General features: G+C 38.1%; 1 long non-coding RNA gene across 1 annotated transcript in view; it reads right to left on the reverse strand.

Annotated features, from left to right (window-relative positions):
* Nucleotides 1–730: 730 nt before the first annotated feature.
* The window catches only part of LOC141279282 (uncharacterized), a 30,781-nt gene continuing 16,024 nt past the window's right edge, over nucleotides 731–15,487 (reverse strand). The window contains exon 3 of the long non-coding RNA XR_012333253.1: nucleotides 731–781. This is a non-coding gene — a long non-coding RNA (uncharacterized lncRNA). The remainder of the gene's footprint in view (nucleotides 782–15,487) is intronic.

Below are 15,487 nucleotides of genomic sequence, written 5' to 3' on the forward strand. Positions count from 1 at the left end.
GCAATTTGCTAATGGTTAACTTTCTCATATCATGTTAAATCCACAAAACAAGATAACTCCACTAAAGGAAAGAGTTTGGAGAAAACAAAAATCAGAGTATTTCAATGTTACAAAGTCAAGATCACGAGGCAATATACTGTTAGGAGGAGAATGGGAGAGAAAATTTCTACCACTGAGATGGCTATTTAAAAAGCACTGTCCCAGGACACAGATATCAGTTGGACCAAGTAGGTAAAGGGAGCTTCCAGAGGAGAGGTTAAGTATCTATCGGGTTATGTTGATGACTGACTATAAATTCCAGAGGGAACAGTAGAATGATTTCAGGAGTTGGGCGGGAGTGGCTACTGGGCTTAGAAAGAGGGATATGAAGAGTTATGAACATTATTTAACAGGAGTTGAGGGCTGACCTGAGATTCCTCAGCTTCATGGTGAGTGACACCCTGATAAAGAGAATCATGAGATTAGTCCTCAGGTTTCAGGGTAGAAGGAGACACCCAGGTTATGAAGCTGTGGGGTGGAAAGGGAGGGTGAAAGTCTTGACAGAAGCCTGCAGTTTCCTGCTCCCTCTTTACTCCTGCTATTGGTGGTAGGGAAGCCACTGGGAGGCATTAGTATCCAGAGAAGACACCCTCTTGGTTCCTGCTTACCTTAATCAATACACATATTAGATGTCCCTAAATCTGGGGGGTGGGGGGGAAATGTGCTGAAAGCATTTCATTTTATTTCTCACCATCTTTCTTTTTCAACGAAGTGAAGGAGTGAGTCTTAATTCAGCATTTTCCTACAAGAGGAAAAAAAAACTAGTTTCAGGTACATTCTTGTGATAAAATGAATCGACTGTTGAGAGTAAGAATTATAAAACATCTTTGAATTTTTATTTATTTATTTTTTTTGCGGTACATGGGCCTCTCACTGTTGCAGGCTCAGCAGTCATGGCTCACGCGCCCAGCCGCTCCGCGGCAGGTGGGATCTTCCCGGACCGGGGCACAAACCCGTGTCCTCTGCATCGGCAGGTGGACTCTCAATCACTGCGCCACCAGGGAAGCCGAACATCTTTGAATATTGACTGACCTCTGGGCAATGTTTCTTCAAAGGTTTTCATGGGTTGCACCATTGAATACAGGTGGTGTTCAGGAGATACTTAAAAAGTGCAATCTTCCTAACAAAATGCTCTGTGCCCTAGGTGAAATTCACATTTATTCTTCAAAGAATAACACAAGTTTCAAAGCTTCCATGAAGCCTTCAGCAACTCCTCTCTCCAGACACTACTTTTCCGTTATAACCTGTAGAGCACCATTGATCTCATTGTTAATCATAGTAATTTGTCTTATCTTAATTTAAGCTTCATCTCCCATATATATCATCAGTACTATATAAGCAGACATACAAACTTAAATAATGAATTAAACTATAATGGTGAGGAATTATCGAGCACTTTCTATTTTCAGGGCACCATGTCATACCATGCATACTACACCTCCATTGATTTATCACGCAACCACGTGAGATGTTATCCCCATTTCACATCCAGGGAAAATGAACCTTACTGACAAGGAGTTACACACTGAAGTCCATAAAACTAGCAAGTAGCAGAGCTGGTATTTGAAGCCATGTCATTTTGAATCAAAGCCTGAACACAAAAAATTACTCATTATATTGCCTGATTCTTGAGTGACTGATTTATTGAATCCACCATTCAGAGGCAATGTGGGGAATTAAAAGGCACAGTCTTGGAAATCAAATGTATTATAAGCTAGTGTGAATTTGGCAAACCCTCCTTCTGAATCCAGACGAATGATAAAAACTATATACAGAAAAGTGCAAATCAAACTCCTCTCTCCTCTCTACAAAAAAAGAAAAAGAAAAAAAAATCTACATTAAAAAGTGACATAACTTTTCAGTAACACCAAGTAATAAACCACATAAAGTGCTGGAATTTGGTCAGTAATTCATTCATTTCATTCTCCAAGTACTAAGTGCTTATAGTACGACAAGTTGTGTGCTAATTCTAAGATTTACAATCATTAAAAAAGTTCCCTGAGGGGCTTCCCTGGTGGCGCAGTGGTTGAGAGTCCGTCTGCGGATGCAGGGGACACGGGTTTGCGCCCCGGTCCGGGAAGATCCCACATGCCGCGGAGCGGCTGGGCCCGTGAGCCATGGCCGCCGAGCCTGCGCGTCCGGAGCCTGTGCTCCACAACGGGAGAGGCCACAACAGTGAGAGGCCCGCGTACCGCAAAAAAAATAAAAGTTCCCTGACCTCAGGATGTGTAGTGGAACAAGACAGACATATAAACTGAGCATTATTATGAGATATTCTTATTCTTTATTCCCAAGCAGAGAGCATTGGTTTTGTCCCTCAGGATAGTGTGATGGTAGAATGGTCTCATTTACACTATAGTTCACCAGTCACTATATCTAATAGTTAATCATTCTGGGTGCCTAATGCCAGCAAAGCTTCAGAATGATAACTGGAGCCCAGGTTTCCTCGTTCCCATAAATTGTTCTTTGTAGTGTTGTATTTATACCTCTTCTTGAAGTGCGTTTTTATAACTGGTTTATTAGCATGGGTACCCCTCATTTACTCCTCTCCATTCCTTCTCTTTTTTATTAATGCTGTTATGTTTTCTCCAGATTATAATGAATTTTCAAATTGAGACCAAATTCCATACTCTCAAGGACCTTGGGATTAGCCAAAATAGCTAATATTTCCGTACTCCAAAAGCAGGGATTCAAGACCCTCTTGTTCCTTTAATTTTTTTTACTAGATAAATACGTATGTTCCTTAAGAACTTCCATGGTGTTTGGAACATATTCTCTTGTTAAAAGTCACAGACACATAATAACATTCAAAACGTTCAATATTGAGTTAAGTATAAATCAAACGGGAAACTGGTGTCTTGATGTATTTTCCTAGAAAAATCTGTCCCTGCAAATTTATACAGAATGTAGATTGATCAGAGGCGTATCTGGCTCCCTGAACAATGAACAGGAAATTCAGCACATTCACATGTGAGTCTCAAATCAGAAATTCAGTCAGTGGAAGAAAGGAAACATTCTACTGAGATGTTCTTCTTAGCCTTTGATCAAAAGGGAAAAAGTCCTCTGGAGCAAGATGATATTGAGAAAAAAAATAGTTAATTGCAAAGGAAGTAGCTAACATGAATTCTATGGTAAGATCTACTGATCTCTCTTCTCAGATAAGTCACTTAATTGCTTTGAGATTCTATATCTTCGTCTATAAAATGAAGATATTAGAAAGGTAGCCCCCAAAAATATCCTCCCTGAAAGACGGCCACTGTCATGAGAAAATAAGAGAATCCCTGTAATGTCCTGAGAAAGGCAATCATCATAATCATAATCGAAGTCATGATTATTTGCAGGTATTTTCCCTGGACATTACTGCAGTCTCTCAGAGAGTATCAGTTTGCGGGAAGGCCATTGTAGGTATTACACAACTATTGACAATCGGGTGAATGGACGAATGGTCAAGGGACTCTGGCACTTGGTCTGTTACCTATACTGTAAGGTCCAATGGAGTCGTATGAGAACTTGAAGAATGAAAGAGTTACACACCCACGGAACCCCCAGGGGACAAAGTCCCCATGAGAGCAACAACAGCTCTTTATCTCACACTACTGGAGAACAAGAGGTGAATGTGTCTATAGGAATCCAGCCTTGCTTGTTGAGGGAGACCATGAGTGCATTAACATAACTTGTATTAATTCTCTTTGAATGCTAAAATCAAGTTACATCATTACCTCTGAAATTAAGGTAGATGTAACAACTGAAATTAAGGGCCCCATATTGACATAAACATGGAGGAACAGGGACAGAGGTCTGTCATTAAGCCAGATGGATCCCAGAAAGAGCTGCATCCCTTAATTCGTTTGAAATCTTTGTATCGTTGATAAGAATTAATTATTCATTCAACTCTTTATTGATCCCAAATGAGTTGGGCCATAGTCCTGGCCCTGTGGGTACATGTCCATGCAAAACAAACATGGTTCTTAGTTTCATGCTTAAGTTTATATTGGAGAAGACAAACATGAAACAAACACACAAATAAGAATATAATAAAGATAGAACAAGGTGCCTATATGAGAGTGAACAGTAAAAGTCTACTTGGAATTGATTGGTCAGAATGCTTTTCTCAGGAGAATTAACACCTTAGCCAATACACAAAAGACGAATAAAGGTAGCATGGATGATTGCCCCAAATGACATGAAGAGTTATGGTAAGACCTCAAGTTGTCAAAGAAGTCGGCAGAATCTAAAGAAGCCAAGTAACTGCAGAATAGTAAGCAAGACCTCTTCCTTGGCAATTGGTATTGTGTCCTTTACAGAACAAAATCTGTAAACAAATCCAAACAAACAAAAATGCTCATCCCAAACACAGAAGTTATCAGGAAGAGTGACTGGCATGTATCATAGGACCAGCGTGGACAACTGGTAAGAATAACTCAAATCTTGGCCTGCCTAAAGCAAAAACCACTGGGACTGGCGTTTAGCTTTCGACTGGAGTACATTTCATTCCAACTGATTTGGGAACCTGCATTCTTGTACGCCAAGTGATAACCTATTTGTCAAGGTGAATCCATCATACCTAAAAAGTATTCCTCACAGCCTATGAGTTTTAAAAGTCCCAGTGCAGTAATTCCTAGGATTTACTTTGTGATTTTTGAGTAATTAATGTCTACTATATCGAGGCATGACTGAATGGAATTCTCACACCAAGGTATTCAGACTCTGCATATATCATTAATCACCATCTTATACTACTAATGTTTTGAGTTTTTTTTTTTTTGCTTGTCCTGGTAGAAACAGCTGCTGCTCTTATTACTGGAAATGCATTAGAATCTTTCTTTCCTCTAAGCTCATGCTTTTACCAGTATCTATATAGTGTGAGAGATATGCAGACAGACACATCGAGATTTAAATACCAGACTCTCCATTTTGTACTTATGAAACCTTTAGCAAGCACTTGAAATAAGATTGGCATGATGGTACTGTAGACATCATCACATCATAATATAGTTGGAAGGAGATTTTATATATATATATCATATCATATATATATATATATATATATATATATGATGTAGCCACTATGCCTAAAGTGATAATCACTCAAAAATTTTATGATTGTTGTTATTCTTTTATTAGCTCACAAACATTCCTTGAGAACATGTGTATTAAACCCTTTTTTTCCCAAGAAATACAGACGCTTAACTTAAAATTGGAATATAAAACATACACACAAATATTATGTTACAAATAATAAGTGATGATTATGGTCAGTGAAGCACAGGTCAGTTACCATTAGCATTTACAATGACTCTGATGTTAATTTCACTAATAGTATAATGTATATATATAGTATAATATATAGATTTATATGTTACACATATAACATATATAGTATAACATATGACTGCTAAACATGTTATATGCCAGGCACTATCTAATATAGTACTCATAAAAACCCTGTGTAGACGTTATTACTATCCTCTTTTAAAAATGTAAAAAGAACACACTTGGAGAAAATAAGGAACTTGCAAAGGGCACACAGCAGGTATATGTGAGAATTCAGGCTACAGAAATCCTAAGCATTACATTTAAGTTCTATGCTGTGATGCTAAGAAGGGTGTTACATACACAGTACAGAAGACCTGGTTTATGGTAGAAAGTGGATCACAGTAAGGCTGCCTGTCTCAAAAAGTGCTCCACAGAATTCTATTTCCTCAAGATGGTAATATTTATTCAAATATTTGTGATACGCTGCACAACCCTTTCATGGAGATTTACTTATATGTGAATTTAAAGTTAAATTCATATTTGACAAATCCAGTGTTTCCTCAACTATATTTAATCCTGGACCTCCTATTTTAAGAAAACCCTACTAACATTTTACAAAAAGGAGTGTGAGAAAAAAAAGTAGTAAAGTCATTCAAACAACTGGCTTGTTCCTCACATTTGGAATCATATTTTAATTTAATGGAAGTCAAAAAGCAAATCTTAAAAGCCACCAGAGGAAAAAAAGAAACATTATTTTCAAACGTGCAAAAGTGAGACTGACCAAATTTCTCAAAATAAATAATAAATTCAGAATGGAGTGGAGAGAGTGATGTCTTTAAAAGTACTAAGGATAAGTAACTCACAATCTAGAATTTTATAATCAGATATCCTATTTTTCAAAAGTGAAACAAAATGATAACCTTTTCAGACAACAGATTAAGGGATCCAGTTGCCCGCAAACCTGTACTGAAAGGAATACTAAAGGAGGTTCTTCGAACAACAACAACAAAAAGATTCAAAATGAAAATACAGGACATTAGAATAAGCTCTGGAAAGACTAATATGTGAGTAATACAAATAAATTTATTAACTTTAAAAAATAATGTTGAAAAAAATCTTCTAAAGGTTTAATTATATTTAAAGTTAGAATATATGAGAATAAAAGCAAAAAGGGGTGAGAGGCATCCAGAATCAAAATGTTATAGTGTTCTTTCCTAGTGAGGGCAAAATAAAAATATCAAGGTACAACTTAATAAGTGAAGGATGAAAGCTGCAATAATAGGGGACAAAAAAAAGCAAAAGTAGTTAATTACTTAATCTGAGATAACCTCATTCCAAAAGGAAGGAAAAAAAATGAAACAAGAACAGGTGGGCTGAATAGAAAACAAGAGGCAGATTGAAACCCAACTGTATCAGTTTTTACTTTGAGTGATAAAGTTCAACAATTTCATGCAAAGATAAAACTTTTTGAACTGAAATACACTGAACTGAATATATGTATTTGGGTATCAAAAATGTGATAATATAAAACACTTGTTTTCTAATTGTTAAGAAAAAAAAACACTAGATGGCTTCTGCTACCCTTTAAGTTACGCTAACATCAACATTTCCTAAAGCTGCCCAAAGATGTAATCCCAATTCCTTTTCTACTAATTTTCCCTCTTCTGGTTACAGCACCATAACCACCAACATCCTTACAAGATGAAGTACGATGATAACTTATTAGGAGAAGTAGGTTATGGCTTCCCCTTGGCACTGAGATCTAAATTATCTCTGTTTTTGAGGTATAATTGGCATATAACAATATGTTAGTTTCGGGTGTACAGCACAATGACTTGATATTTGTATGTATTACAAAATGATCACCACAATGAGTCTAGTTAACATCCATTCCCATACATAGTCACAAAAATTCTTCTTGTGATGAGGACTTTTAAGATCTACTCTCTTAGCAACTTTCAAATATGCAATACAGGATTACTAACTATAGTCACCATGCTGTACATTACACCCCCATGACATTCATTGTATAACTGTAAGTTTGTACCTTCTGAATTATCTTATCTCATCCATCTGAATACAGCTTTTTGACCATGAGCGGATTCCTTGGCACTACATGTCAAACCTCAAAAGTCCTAAATACTAGATTTCTCGTTTCAGAGGGGAACAAAATGAATTCCTTCACTTCGCTGAGTCTCACTTTCTACAACTTTTGAATGGAATTACTAATAACCACCCTTGATGTTTTACAGAGCGCTTTGAGGATGAAATAAGACAAAGGATGTGAAATCCTTAGTAAATCACTCAGTCTAGATAAAAGATTCCTCTTGTTATCAGAGTGCTATCCAAGGTTATTCTGACTAATGTATCACAGCAATGTCACTGTGAAGGAAACGGCCTCCGGCAGTGAGACCCTGAGGACTCCCTTGTAATAAAATAAAATCAAGTGAACAAGGTTGCTCTGGGCACAGGTTGTTCTCACTATAGTGAGTCTGAATAAAGCCAGATTGGGATTTAAGGGTCCAGTGACTGATGTCTTGAAGGGGATTATTCTGACATGAAGCTCTCAGGGAACAAGTTCTCCTGTGATCCATCCACAGCTCCATGCCTCATGTACTGAAAATTTTAATTAAAATCTTGCCTGTAGGGACCAAGTACTTAGGGAACTTGCTAAGCAAAGTCATGGGTGTATGAATTGTTATTTCTTCTCCAGCATACCCATCTGTGCTCAAAGATACAGAAAAAGAGGTTATTAACATTCTTAGAAGCAGCTGATATGGACATCAGAGCAGGAAATGAAACACAGGCTGGGGCATCCAACCAGTCACAAAGGCCTCAGACAACATTACTTCCATAAGCCATGTGGGATTTTTTTCTTATTTTCCCTTTGGAAGTAAATATCCTCCTGTGTCTATTGTGCCCCTTGACGTCTGAAGCCATAGCCTGACTGGGAGTAAAATCCAGCAAATGGCTGGTACTCCAACTTTATTCTCTTCCAACACTAATCTTTGTTTCATTTTATGAATCTTGAGATGAAATTTTTATTTCTTGGTTTTCTTACAATTAGATATGGGTTGTATGGTTTGGGAAGTGATTTATTTCTAAGTCGTAGAGACCTAAGCTTCTTGCATTTGTAGTACTGACATTAGCACAAGTAACTTCAAAGTTTCCCATGGGTTGGAGGAGAGAACACAGATAAAAAGAATGAGGAATACATATATATTTTTAAATTTTAGAAGCCACAGCTTAAACTACCATGATAAACTACCTTCTGATTAAATAAGGTAATGCACGTCACAGTAAGCATTCAATATATAAAAATAATGACTATTATTTGTCTAAGTACTACTTTGGGGCATGCCACACTATTCTTCATGCTTGACTACACTTGAGTATTTCTATCTTGTGTCAGAATTTATTTCAGTCCTTGCAGGGTTTTTTTTTTTTTTTTCCATCTCTGCTGTTATAAAGGCCCCAAATTTTCTTAGGGAACAAGATTTTTCAATTCCTCAGGAGATATAGCATCTCTCCAATATGCTCTGCAAAGTTCAAGCCTCTAGTTTGGGGCCTTCCTCCTCTGTGCATATGCATTCATCAAATTCTGAAAGGAGGTTCATGAACCACAAAAAGGCTAAAGAACCCCAGCTCAAACTATTATGACTGAAGCACAGCTGCTCTATTTACGAGGAGCTGGGGTTTGGCGCTTTTCTCCCTAGTCCTAGTTTTGTATGTCCAATGCCAGATAACTCCTAGATTTTCTTTTTGTCAGAGCCCCGTGGAACGCTGGTATCATTCCATAAACCCTAAAAATAATTCTGTGTTGTCAAAATTCTTAAAGTTTGGAAACAATACTTAAAACACCCCCATCCCAGAGATTCAAATGCTCACTAGCCTATTAAAAATGTTGAGAAGTACTGCAGTAAAGAAAGCTGTTTAACTTACCTCCTCGTGGAAATGCTTTTTCCTGTGTAAACCTATTAACTCCCCGACAGCATTAGTATCCGGAGAAAAAAAATTCCCTATTAGACAGAAGTGTGCAATCCATGAAATTCATACAAAGTATCCCCCAGGAGCAACGCATTTCAGAGTTCTACTCTTTGAACATTTCGTGCCAGCTTTCAGAAGGACTGTATATATTTTGCCATGTATAATTCATGATTCTCTCTCATTAAGCTGAGCATTTTGTAAGGACTCACTTTTTGGTCATGCTTACCTTTCAAATACCATCAAAATGTCTGAAATGTTTTAGTTATCAATAAAAGCTTCACGAATAACTCAGAACATTTTGTTTGTTTCATTGATGGGGAATTGAGTAACCAACTGTTCCAATTTTCCCAGGACTGAGAGGTTTCCCAAGACTGGAGTCTTTCAGTACTAAAGCTGGAAAGTCCCAGGCAAACTGGAACAAGTTGGTCATGCTAAGTGGTGGTGATTTTTTGTTTTGTTGATTTTTGTTTTCAGTAGTTCTATTTGTGCACTCTGTGTGTGTGTGGGGGGGGGGGGTATGTGTTGGGAATTGAGCTAAACATTGACCATGAATTTTTTGTTGTTGCTTAATCCTCACAACAGTCCCAGGAAATAAGAGGTATTATTTTGTCTCCATTTCAATGACAAGGAAACTAAGACAAAGGTTTCATGCCTGGCTCAAGAATACATAGACCTTCTCTGAAGAAAACCATAATTCGAAAGGATACATGCACCACAATGTTCATTGCAGCACTGTCTAGAATAGCCCAGACATGGAAGCAACCTAAATGTCCATCAACAGGTGAATGGATAAAGAAGATGTGGTACATATATACACTGGAATATTACTCAGCCATAAAAAGAATGAAATAATGCCATTTGCAGCAACATGGATAGACCTAGAGATTATCATACTAAGTGAAGTCAAATATCACATGATATTGAGAAAGACAAATATCACATGATATCACTTATATGTGGAATCTAAAAAAAAAATGATACAAATGAACTTAGTTATAAAATAGAAACAGACTCACAAACTTCAAAAACACACTTATGGTTCCCAAAGGGGAAATGTGAGGGAGAGAGATAAATTAGGGTTTGGGGATTAACATATACACACTACTATATATAAAATAGATAAACAACAAGGACCTACTGTATAGCACAGGGAACTCTACTCAATATTCTGTAATAACCTATATGGGAAGAGAATCTGAAAAAGAATGGGTATATATATATATATATATATATATATATATATATATAACTGAATTACTGAGCTGTACACCTGAAACACAACATTGTAAATCAACTATACTCCAATATAAGATAAAAATTAAATTAAAAAGAAAAAAGATTACACAGCCTTGACCCCGCCCCCCAGCCCTGGAGCCTGTGTCCTTAACCACCTCTCTCCTGCCTTCCAAAATGGCTTCTGCAGGTACAGCAAAGACAATAAGGTCACAAAATTCCCCTTTGAAAATAAGCACTCAGTAATTCATGTGGAAAATAACGTGGACAAGGCTAATCCACTTCCTGCTGGGTGAGATAGAGATGGGAAGGGAAAGCAACCTGGAAAGTCATAATCTTGACATTAATCCAAGAGGCGAGTGAATTTGAATATGAGGTTTTAATATGTTATAAGCAGGCCAAGCAAGCTGAGGGCTATTTTTAGCTCTGAGTTATGAAACACGATCACATGGGCAAGTGGCCTACATTTTCAGTTTTATATTCGGTGAGGAGTTTTGCCATCTAAGTGAGAATGACATTTTGCCGACCCCATTTGGAAAAGGCAGCTGGAATGCTGAGTGTGCCGAGCGGGAGACCTACTGACTGGGGTAGAGCTGCTTACAGATTTTGTACCTCAGCTTCGTCATCTGAGAAACAGGAGATGGTGGGAAGGTCAAGATAGAGTAGAAGGCATGGAGAGCCAGCAGAGTGGATGAGAATCCTGGTTCTACCCCTTAGCACCTGTGTGTCTGAACCTCAGTTTCACCATCTAGAAAATGAAAAAAATTAATTCACCTCTCACAGATGTACTGTGAATTTTAAAGAGGTACTGTACATTAAAATATAGAAAACATATCTGGCATGATAAAAGTGATCAATAAAATTATAATTCCCTTTCCTTGAAGGTTTAATCATTAATCCTTTCAGGAAGATGCATTGATTTAGATTCCGCATATAAGCGATATCATACGATATTTCTCTAAAAAAATTTTTTTTCAATGATGATACACATGAACTTACATACAAAACAGAAACAGACTCATGAACTTAGAGAACGAACTTATGATTACTGTGGGGAAGGGTGTGGCGGAGGGATAGTTAGGGAGTTTGGGATAGACATGTACACACTGCTGTATTTAAAATAGATAACTAATAAGGACCTACTGTATAGCACAGGGAATGCTGCTCAATATTCTATAACAACCTAACTGGGAAAAGAATTTGAAAAAGAATAGATACATGTATATGTATAACTGAATCACTTTGCTGTACACCTGAAACTAATACAACATTGTTAATAATCAGTTATACTCCAACACAAAATCAAAAGTTAAAAAAATAAAAATAAAGGAAGATGCATTGAACACCTGCTATGTGCCAGGTACTAAGTTAGGCGCTAGGGATTCAAAAGTAAAGATGACAGAGTGCCTGTCCTCAAACCACTTACCATTTAGTAGAATATGGTGACACTTTTCCAACTTTTCGTCCTTTGGGAAGTTACTCCACAGCTCTAAGGCTTGGTTTTATCAATTATAAAACTAGGGATGGAGTGGGAATTTGGAGTCAGCAGATGGAAACTATCACATGTAGAATGAATAAACAACAAGGTCCTGCCGTACAGCCCAGAGAACTATATTCAATATCCTACGATAAACCGTAATGGAAAAGAATATGAAAAAGAATATATATATGCATAACTGAATCACTTTGCTGTAGAGCAGAAATTAACATTGTAACAGTGTAGATCAACTATACTTCAATTAAAAAGTAAATAAAAATAAATACATAAAAAATAAAACTAGGATAATAAAGTAAATGCTAATAGAGTAACTGTGAGAAATAAAAGTGTTCAGCAGAACTTTTAGCACACAGAAAACCCTCAGAAAATATTTAAGGAAGGGGGTGTGGTCTCTAAGCCTCTTTACATCTGTAGGGTGTACGAATGTTGTGTGCACTAACCTCGGGGCTACTATTTTCTTCTTTCTTCAGAAAACGTCTGGAGGTTTAGGATTCTATCTCTGCGATTGTTGGCAACAGAAATCACGATCCTGAGGAATGTAGAACAATATTATTCGACCCTCAGAAACTGTCACAGAATTTAGAGTGTGTGAGGAGACTTCTTAGATCATATTTGCTGGGAAACGGGCTCTGAGACTGAGATTTGCATGCAGGTGGCTCCCTGGGGAATGTTCTTAGGAACAGCACCTGTGAGGGAGAGACGGCAGCAGGACCAGAGCGAGAAGTTGGACTGTGATTGTGTTGCAGTTGCAACAAAGGCCTCAGCCAATCCCTTGGGGATCTCTGGGGCTGGGATGGCCCTTAGGAACTGTCTCAAGGAGATAAGGGGCCAGGCCTTTGTATCCCTCACTGACCAGTCTTGGATGTGGGTTACCTTGAGTGAGGTGTCTCCCTTCAGCTGAAGGCAATTCCTGGAGGGAGTTCAAATATGAGGTCCAATTAGAGAAATGCAAATCAAAACTACAGTGAGGTACCCCCTCACACCGGTCAGAATGGCCATCACTAAAACTCTACAAATAGCAAATGCTGGAGAGGGTGTGGAGAAAAGGGAACCCTCCTACACTGTTGGTGGGAATGTAAGCTGGTGCAGCCACTATGGAAAACAGCATGGAGGTTCCTCAGAAAACCATATGATCCAGAAATCCCACTCCTGGGCATATATCCAGACAAAACTCTAATTCAAAAAGATACATGCACCCCTATGTTCATAGCAGCACTATTTACAATAGCCAAGACATGGAAACAACCTAAGTGTCCATCGACAGATGAATGGATGAAGAAGATGTGGTGCAGATATACAATGGAATACCACTCAGACATGAAAATGAACGAAATAATGCCATTTGCAGCTACATGGTTGTAACTAGAGTTTATCATACTAAGTAAAATAGGTGAGAAACAGAAAGACAAGTACCGTATGATATCACTAAAATATGGCACAAATGAACCTATCTACAAAACAGAAACAGACTCACAGACACGGAAAACAGACCTGTTGCCAAGGCGGGGGTGGGGAGGGATAGACTGGGAGTTTGGGTTTTGTAGACGCAAACTATTGCATTTAGAATGGATAAACAACAAGGTCCTACTCTATAGCACAGGGAACTCTATCCAATCTCCTGGGATAAACCAAAATGGAAAAAAATATAAAAAAAGAATGTGTGTGTATATATATATATATATATATATATATATGTGTGTATATATATATATTTACTATTATTGACATAAGGGGTGCTTGGAATTGAAGAGAGGAAATGTGAAGAGTAGCCAACTAGGGACCCAAAGAGAAGATGCTACAATTAACTTGAAAGGCACAGGTTGGCTCTTGGATATGACCTTCTGTCCAGCTCTAGCCAGGCCCATGTGTCATGCAGGTATAAAGTGACATTATCTGAGGAGGGAACCAGTCATGTGTTTATAAGAACAAAGGGTGATTCTACCAGAAACATCCCGGGAGAAGCAAAAGTGGGTGTTCTCGAGCATAGAGTGGGTTGCGGCCACCAGCCAGGAGCACTGTGGTGTGTGTGGCGTCTGCAGTGATGGAATATGTCACAAGATCTGGCTCTGCCACTTTCTGGATGTGAGACCACTTCCCCTCCCTGGGCCTCAACTTCCTTGTCTTAAACATGCAACGGTGGTCTCTTTTATTCCTATGTACCAATAACTCCAGATCTTAATCCACATTGTCAGCATGAAAAATTGGTTAAAAAATGGATGATTCGGTAATTACTCAGCTTCCTGAAGTAGGTTAAATCTTGTGGCAATGCTTTCTCAGCATTATTCATTTTCCTACTGAAATGCCAGGTGAAGCATTTATGGGCTCATATTATTGAGGGTTTTTTTCCGCTATTCTTTCAACATTTTACATTTCTACTCTATGTTTCAATTTCTTGAGGCTGGGAGTTTGTCTCTTGTGCACCGTACAGTCCCTGGAGGAGTGCCTTTCACATGCTAGATATATCAGTTATCTGTTTTTACAGAGACCAACTCAGGCTAATATAAAGGAAAAAACGGGGGTGATTGAAAGAATATCAAGACATTCACAGAATCAAAGGGAAACTGGATCCAAGGTAGGAACCAAGGGCATTTCAGAGGCTAAGGAACAGAAGTCTGCAGCCAAGAAACCATGTCCTGGCTAGAACGGCCCAATGAGAGTCCCACAGATGGGGCAAACGCCTCCAAGCCTACATGCTGCCCTTGCATCACTTGCTTCAGATTTAAATGGGGGGAAATGGGAACTTGTTATTGGCTGAGCCTAGGACTCATGCCTGCCTCTCTAGATCTCTGTGCATTACCATTCAGGGTTCTCTCTCTAGGGGGGCAGGGGAGGAAAGACTCTCCTAGCCTCAGTTTCTGTAAACTTGGGTGGGCACAGGGAATTCTTCCTCCATCAACCCAATAATTAAGAGATCATTCTCCAAGAAAGTCAGAACGTTTTTAAGAAGGAAAGTGGATTCTGGATACATCAAAAAAAAATGACCAATTTCTGTTCCAACAGGTGCTGGAATAACTTTTTAGGTGGATATGTGCTTGCCCATAAAATGCTGAATAATTTGCCTAAAGCAAACAAAAGCTTTGTTTTAACACAGATGCATAAGCAAACCTGTTTTAAATGTTTTCCTACAGTAGTTGGGATTTTGCCTTTAGCTCTGACATCTGCACAATATCTAAACTTTCTTTAGTGGAGTCAGAATCTACAGTATAAACTTGAAAATCTTAATCTGAAAGAGAATAGCCTCTATAGTTGGGCACCAACTTACAGCATTCCAAACTTATTTTCTATTATTTCTCTTCAAGAATATTACATTCCAGACAAACAGAATACTGTTTGCTGAATACATCTGCATACCATCCTTCCCATTTCACTGTATCTCTCTCTTGTCCAGAACAAATGTTATGTTCTTCAAGTCCCCACTCTGGGATCTATCCTTCCTTTATTCTACCATAGCACTTTTTTTTTTAACATCTTTTT

Source organism: Tursiops truncatus, chromosome 8, assembly GCF_011762595.2.
Source record: "Tursiops truncatus isolate mTurTru1 chromosome 8, mTurTru1.mat.Y, whole genome shotgun sequence".
Classification (NCBI taxonomy): domain Eukaryota; kingdom Metazoa; phylum Chordata; class Mammalia; order Artiodactyla; family Delphinidae; genus Tursiops; species Tursiops truncatus.